The sequence below is a fragment of the Cebus imitator genome, unplaced genomic scaffold (genome assembly GCF_001604975.1).
Source record: "Cebus imitator isolate Cc_AM_T3 unplaced genomic scaffold, Cebus_imitator-1.0 Scaffold40, whole genome shotgun sequence".
Lineage (NCBI taxonomy): Eukaryota > Metazoa > Chordata > Mammalia > Primates > Cebidae > Cebus > Cebus imitator.
Genome location: NW_016107355.1, coordinates 1,192,877 through 1,199,373, shown reverse-complemented (window position 1 = coordinate 1,199,373; position 6,497 = coordinate 1,192,877). Strand labels below are relative to the sequence as shown.

The following is a 6,497-nucleotide window of genomic DNA, read 5'->3' as shown; positions in this document are numbered from 1 at the left end:
GGGTTCTGCTATACCCTACTCAGGGACACCTGGGAACCCCGGCCTGGTTACCTGACTCTGTACGTCCTCCTTCATCCCCCACCCCTCAGAATCACAGTGTTGTCACCTGTGACAATAATTTAGGGAGTATATTTGGTTTCATGAGGGTCCTGTGAAGGCAGGAGACAGATAACATGAATGGATATACCACTATGTCTGTTCATTCATAGGAAATATAAAATTATCCATTCATAATTATTCATAATGGAAATTAACCTATGAATGGATAATTATGCATTTTCATTCATAATGGAAATTAACTTGTGAACAGTTTGGTTTGTTTGTAATATTTGATATTTATGAATAATGCTGCTATGAAGATTTATGTGATAGAGTTTGTGTGAACATATGTTTTCAATTTTCTTCACTATATTCCTAGTAGTAGAATTGCTGGATCATATAAAATCTGATTATGTTTTAGAGGAGCTGCCAAACTGCCACATTTGCTGTTCTATTGTACACTTGGTAGAATAGTTTTGAAATTAAAATTTAAATATACCTTCAATTAGGTCCTTGGTTCTCTACATTTGTTTGTTGTTGTTGTTGTTTGGAGACAGAATCTCTCTCTGTTGCCCACGTGGAATGTAGTGACATGATCTTGGCACACTGCAGACTCCACTTCCCAGGTTCAAGCGATTCTTGTGCCTCAGCCTCCCAAGTAGCTGAGGCGTGTGCCACCACACCTGCCTAATTTTTCTACTTTTAGTAGAGACAGGGTTTCACTATGTTGGCCAGGCTGGTCTCGAACTCCTGGCCTCAAGTGATCTGCCCGCTTTGACCTCCCAAAGTGCTGGGATTACAGGTGTGAGCCACTGCGACAGCTACATTTGTTTTCTAATGTTCAAACGTCATGTGTTGGCCGAGCGCGGTGGCTCACGCCTGTAATTCCAGCACCACTTCGCGTGGCTGAGGCGGGCAGATCACCTGAGCTGTCCGAGTGAGTTTGAGAATCCAGATAACACAGTTGAGGACGACTCTGGAAACAAGTTTTTTGGGGGACAAACTGTATTACAACCTCAAAAGGAGTCATACCAGACTCCTCAGCAAAGTTACAGTTGGAAAAAAAAGAAAAAAGAAAAGGACTTTTCGAAGTATTCAATGGAACCAGAAAGCAGATCCCTGATGCAATTAGACCAAGCTTTTCCGTGCAGGGATAGAAGGAGACGGAAAGTGAGGACTATGAGTCAAATCTTCCAGGCCCCAGTACAGAAGATACACTCAGAAAAGAAAATGGGAGAGCGCCACGGCTCTCAACCTGACAGGGAAGTGGCCGGGGCGGGGCGGCTGACTACCCCAAGGCGAGGGGACGGACGGAGGCGGGAGCCGGGAGCCAAGCCGGGCGACCTAGAGAGCGAGCCTGCCAGGCCCAGCGTCTGCCACTCTGTGGCTCCACTGAATGAAGTGTCTGCCCGGCTGAGCCCGGCGCCTGGCGCTTTCCCTGCAAGATGGACGGTTTCGCTGGCAGCCTCGATAATATTTCTGCTGCAAGTACTTCTGATGTTCAAGATCTCCTGTCAGCTCTTGAGTCAGGAGTTCAGCAACGAGAAGATGAAATCACTGTGCTAAAGGCAGCTTTGGCTGATGTTTTGAGGCGTATTGCAGCCTCTGATGATCATGTGGCCTCAGTGAAAAAATCATTCTCAAGTAACGGCCAACCAAGCCCTCCAGCAGCTAGTCCCATGCCCTGTATAACCAAAGGAGTTTCTGCAAACAGAAAACCAAGTCGTACCAGTGCTGTCTCAATTGCAGGAAAAGAAACTCTTTCATCTGCTGCTAAAAGCATAAAACGACCGTCACCAGCTGAAAAGTCACATAATTCATGGGAAAATTCAGATAATAGCTGTAATAAATTGTTGAAAATACCTTCAACACCCAAATTAATACCAAAAGTTCCCAAAAATGCAGATAAGCATAAAGATGTCATCATCAACCAAGAGAGAGAATATATTAAAATGTTTATGTGAGGTTGGCCAATTACCATATTCCCTCCTTCTGAGGTTGACAAGTATGATGACATCAGAACAGAACTGCCTTCTGAGAAGCTCAAACTGGAATGGGCATATAGTTATGAGAAAAGGACTGTAGAGCTAATGTTTACCTTCTTCCAACCAGGGAAATCATTTATTTCATTGCATCAGTAGTAGTACTATTTAATTATCAAGAGAGAACTCAGCAACACTACCTGGGTCATACAGACTGTGTGAAATGCCTTGCTATCCATCCTGACAAAATTAGGATTGCAACTGGACAGACAGCTGGCATGGATAAAGATAGAATGCCTCTACAACGCCACGTCAGAGCGTGGGATTCTGTTACTTATCCACACTGCAGATTAATGGACTTGGCACTTTTGAGCATGGAGTAGGATGCCTGGATTTTTCAAAAGCAGGTTCAGGTGTTCATTTATGTGTTATTGATGACTCCAATGAGTATATGCTTACTGTATGGGACTGGCAGAAAAAAGCAAAAGGAGCAGAAATAAAGCCAACAAATGAAGTTGTTTTGGCTGTAGAGTTTCACCGAACACATGGGAATACCATAATACGCGGTAAATCTCATATTTTCTTCTGGACCTGGAGTGGCGATTCACTAACAAGAAAACAGGGAATTTTGGGGAAATATGAAAAGCCAAAATTTGTGCAGTGTTTAGCATTCTTGGGGAATAGAGATGTTCTTAGTGGAGACTCGGTGGAGTCATGCTTGTATGGAACAAAACTACTTTAGAGCCCACACATGGGAGAGGTCCTAAAGGTGTATATCAAATCAGCAAACAAATCAAAGCTACAATGGCCGTGTGTTCACACTTTATCAGCTGAGAAATGGGATGTTATTAACTGGAGGAGGGAAAGACAGAAAAATAATTCTGTGGGATCATGCTCTGAATCTGAAAGAGAAATAGAGGTTCCTGATCAGTATGATACAGAGATGTAGCAGAAGGAAAGGCAGATCAATTTTTAGTAGGTACATCACGAAACTTTATTTTAAGGGGAACATTTAATGATGGCTTCCAAATAGAAGTACAAGTTCATACAGATGAGCTTTGGGGTCTTGCCACATATCCCTTCAATGATTTGCTCTTGACATGTGCTTAGGACAGGCAGGTCTGCCTTTGGAACTCAATGGGATACAGGCTGGAATGGACCAGGCTGGTAGGTGAACCAGGACATTGTGCAGATTTTCATCCAAGCGGCACAGTGGTGGCCATAGGAATGCGCTCAGGCAGGGGGTTTGCTCTGGATGCAGAAACTAGAGATCTAGTTTCTATCCACACAGACCGGAATGGACACCTCTCTGTAATGCGCTACTCAATAGATGGTACCTTCCTGGCTGTAGGATCTTATGACAATTTTATTTACCTCTATATAGTCCCAGAAAATGGAAAAAAATATAGCATATATGGAAGGTGCACTGGACATTCCAGCTATATCACACACCTTGACAGGTCCCCAGACAACAAGTGTATAATGTCTAACTTGGGAGACTATGAAATATCGTACTGGGACATTCCAAATGGCTGCAAACTAATTAGAAATTGATTGGATTGTAAGGACATGGATTGGACGACATACTCCTGTGTGCTAGGATTTCAAGTCTTTGGTGTCTGGCCAGAAGGATCTGGTGGGACAGATATCAGTGCACTCGTGTGATCGCACAATAGAAAGGTGATAGCTGTTGCCGATGACTTTTGTAAAGTCCATCTGTTTCAGTATCCCTGCTCCAAAGCAAAGGCTCCCAGTCACAAGTAGAGTGCCCACTGCTGTGGGCATGTCACCAATGTCAGTTTTACTCAGTGACAGTCACCTGATATCAACTGGTAAAAAGACATGAGCATCATTCAGTCTATCTACTACTGAATAGTAGTAGTATAGTCTATACTACTACTAGAGTAGTATAGCAGATACTACTCTAACCAAAACCCACGTCTCTTCCACTGAAAGTGCCATCCAATTTAATACTCCCACACTGCCTCCTTCTCAGCCCATAAATAAGATAGCTGAAGAGGAAAGTTGAATAAGCAGTTCTCCCACACTTCTGGAGAAGAGCCTGGAACAAATCGTGGAGCCAAGTGAAGACCACAGCGAGGAGGAGAGTGAAGGGGGCAGTGAACCTCTTTATGAAGAGCCATCCAATGAGATAAGCAAGGAGCAGGATGAAGCCACCCTTGTCCTTGTTAGGACAAGATGCTACACACTTGTCCTAACAATCTGGCTTCAGTAAGACCCTCTTTTCCTTCAGCTGCATATGATTTTGTGATAAAGTTCAGATAACAGGATGGGCAGTGATGAAGAATCACTGTTGATTGAGATTTTGGTTTCCTTTTTTTTTTTTTTTCCAAGACAGAGTCTTACTCTGTCGTGAGGTGCCAGGCTGGAGTGCAGTGGCACAATCTCGGCTCACTGCAACCTCTGCCTCCCAGGTTCAAGCAATTCTCCTGCCTCAGACTTCCGAGTAGCTGGGACGACAGGCACACGTCACTACGCCCAGCTACATTTTGTATTTTTAGTAGAGACGGGGTTTCACCATGTTGGCCAGGATGGTCTCGATCTCTTGAACTTGTGATCCGCCCACCTCAGCTTCCCAAAGTGCTGGGATTACAGGCGTGAGCCACAGTGCCCAGCGAGATTTTGGTTTCCAATCAAAACTGTGATTTTTCTTCAACAGTCTTATTTTCAGTCTCTCAAATACAGCCAACTTAAAGGTTTAGTTTGGTGTTTATTGAAAATTAACCAGACTGAATACTGGAAGACTAAAACATTAATGATGTCTCAGGAGTTACTGTGTATGTACATGGTGTGATAGAAGTACTGGAAACAAGAACAGCAGTGGCATTGATCTGGAGAATCAACCCCCTTGTTACCTGAATATGTGTTCTTCAGGAACAGCCAGAGGCATCACAAACACGGTTATCACTGTTATCATCTACTGGCTCAGACTGTACTACTTTTTTTTTTTTTCCAGAAAAAAAATGTACTCTTCTTGAGATATCCTCTCACCCCAAATGTGTAATGGACACTTTTTAATTAAGAAAAACTTCAGTTTTGCCAATGGTGGTGTCTTCTTAAAACATGATGCCGTTTTCATACACTCCTGGTAGATACCCAGGTTGCTCTTTGTTTACCATAGAAGTGCTGCCTTTCCAAGTCATCATGAGGAACAGTCCCTTAATTTCTTGTGTGCAAATCTGTTTTATCCTGAACTAAGAGAGCATTGGTTTGTTAAAGAGCTTTCAATGTATAATAAAACCTTCAACACTCAGAAATGATAGATTCCTCTGAGGAGTCCTTAACTAGCCTAAGCATTCTCAAATCTTTGAGAATTAAGTGAATGGAAGGAAAAAAAACCACATGCCTTTAAAACTAAACTGCAGTAATCACCTGGCTAATTTCAGCTAAGCCTTCATCATAATTTGTTTCCTCAATAATAGGAGAAATATAAATACGGTAAATTTGGATGATTGAATTCGTGTCCGAAATTTATCAGTTTTGTTGCAATTTTTATACTTATACAAATTATATAAGGGATAAGATATTCAGCAAATTGCAAATTCTTTTTTTACAGAAGTGTGAATAACAGTCACAGCATTTTTTTTTTTTAATCAACAGCATACTTAACAGACTTGCTATGTAGTAATTTTTTTTCTGGTGGAGTTTCTATAAGTCTTGCAAGTCTAATGTGGCTATCCTACTGTTTTGGGCAATGCATGTATTATTATGAATTGGAAAGGCTTTTTTTCTTTGAAGTTCTGTTGGCTAGCTATGGTTTTAAGTACGTTTCCTACTTTAAGAGTAATTACTGACAAATATGTATTTCCTATATATTTGTTTATACTTTGATTATAAAAAAGTATTTTGTCGGAGAGAGATCCAAGCTGGCTGATCACTAGCAGCTCGGGATTGTAGCTCCCACTGAAAGGGCAGAGAACGAGAGGACGCCACACTTTCAGATCAATTTTTGTTGCTCACCCACCAGGAGATACCCAGCGGAGGAGCCCCACGTCTCACCAGCGCAACTCTTGAGGCTGGTGAGGCGGTTTTGCCGCTGCTTTGGTGCGGTGGTTCTTGGTGCAGAGTCAGAAAAGCACCATCAATCTTAAAGCCGCCGTTTTGGCCGGAGCAGTGGGTTGCTCAGATTTTAGCACCAGGAATCAACAAGTTGGACGTCCATTCAGAAACCCAACTATAAAGATGGTAATTATAAAGACCACAGATGGATAAATCTATAAAGAAGGGAAGAAAACAGCCTAAAAAGGCGGAGAATACCCAAACTCAGAACGCCTCTCCTTCTACAGGGGATCACAGTTCCTCATCAGCAACAGAACAAGGCCTGATGGAGAAAGACTGTGTTCCGTTAGCAGAAGCAGGCTTTAAAAAGTGGATGAGGGCCGGGCGCAGTGGCTCACGCCTGTAATCCCAGCACTTTGGGAGGCCGAGGCGGGTGGATCACGAGGTCAAGAGATC

At 42.8% G+C, this 6,497-nt stretch overlaps 1 pseudogene; it reads left to right on the top strand.

Moving 5' to 3' along the window:
• Window positions 1-1,484: 1,484 nt before the first annotated feature.
• LOC108302338 lies at window positions 1,485-4,257 on the top strand (annotated as a pseudogene).
• Window positions 4,258-6,497: the final 2,240 nt, after the last annotated feature.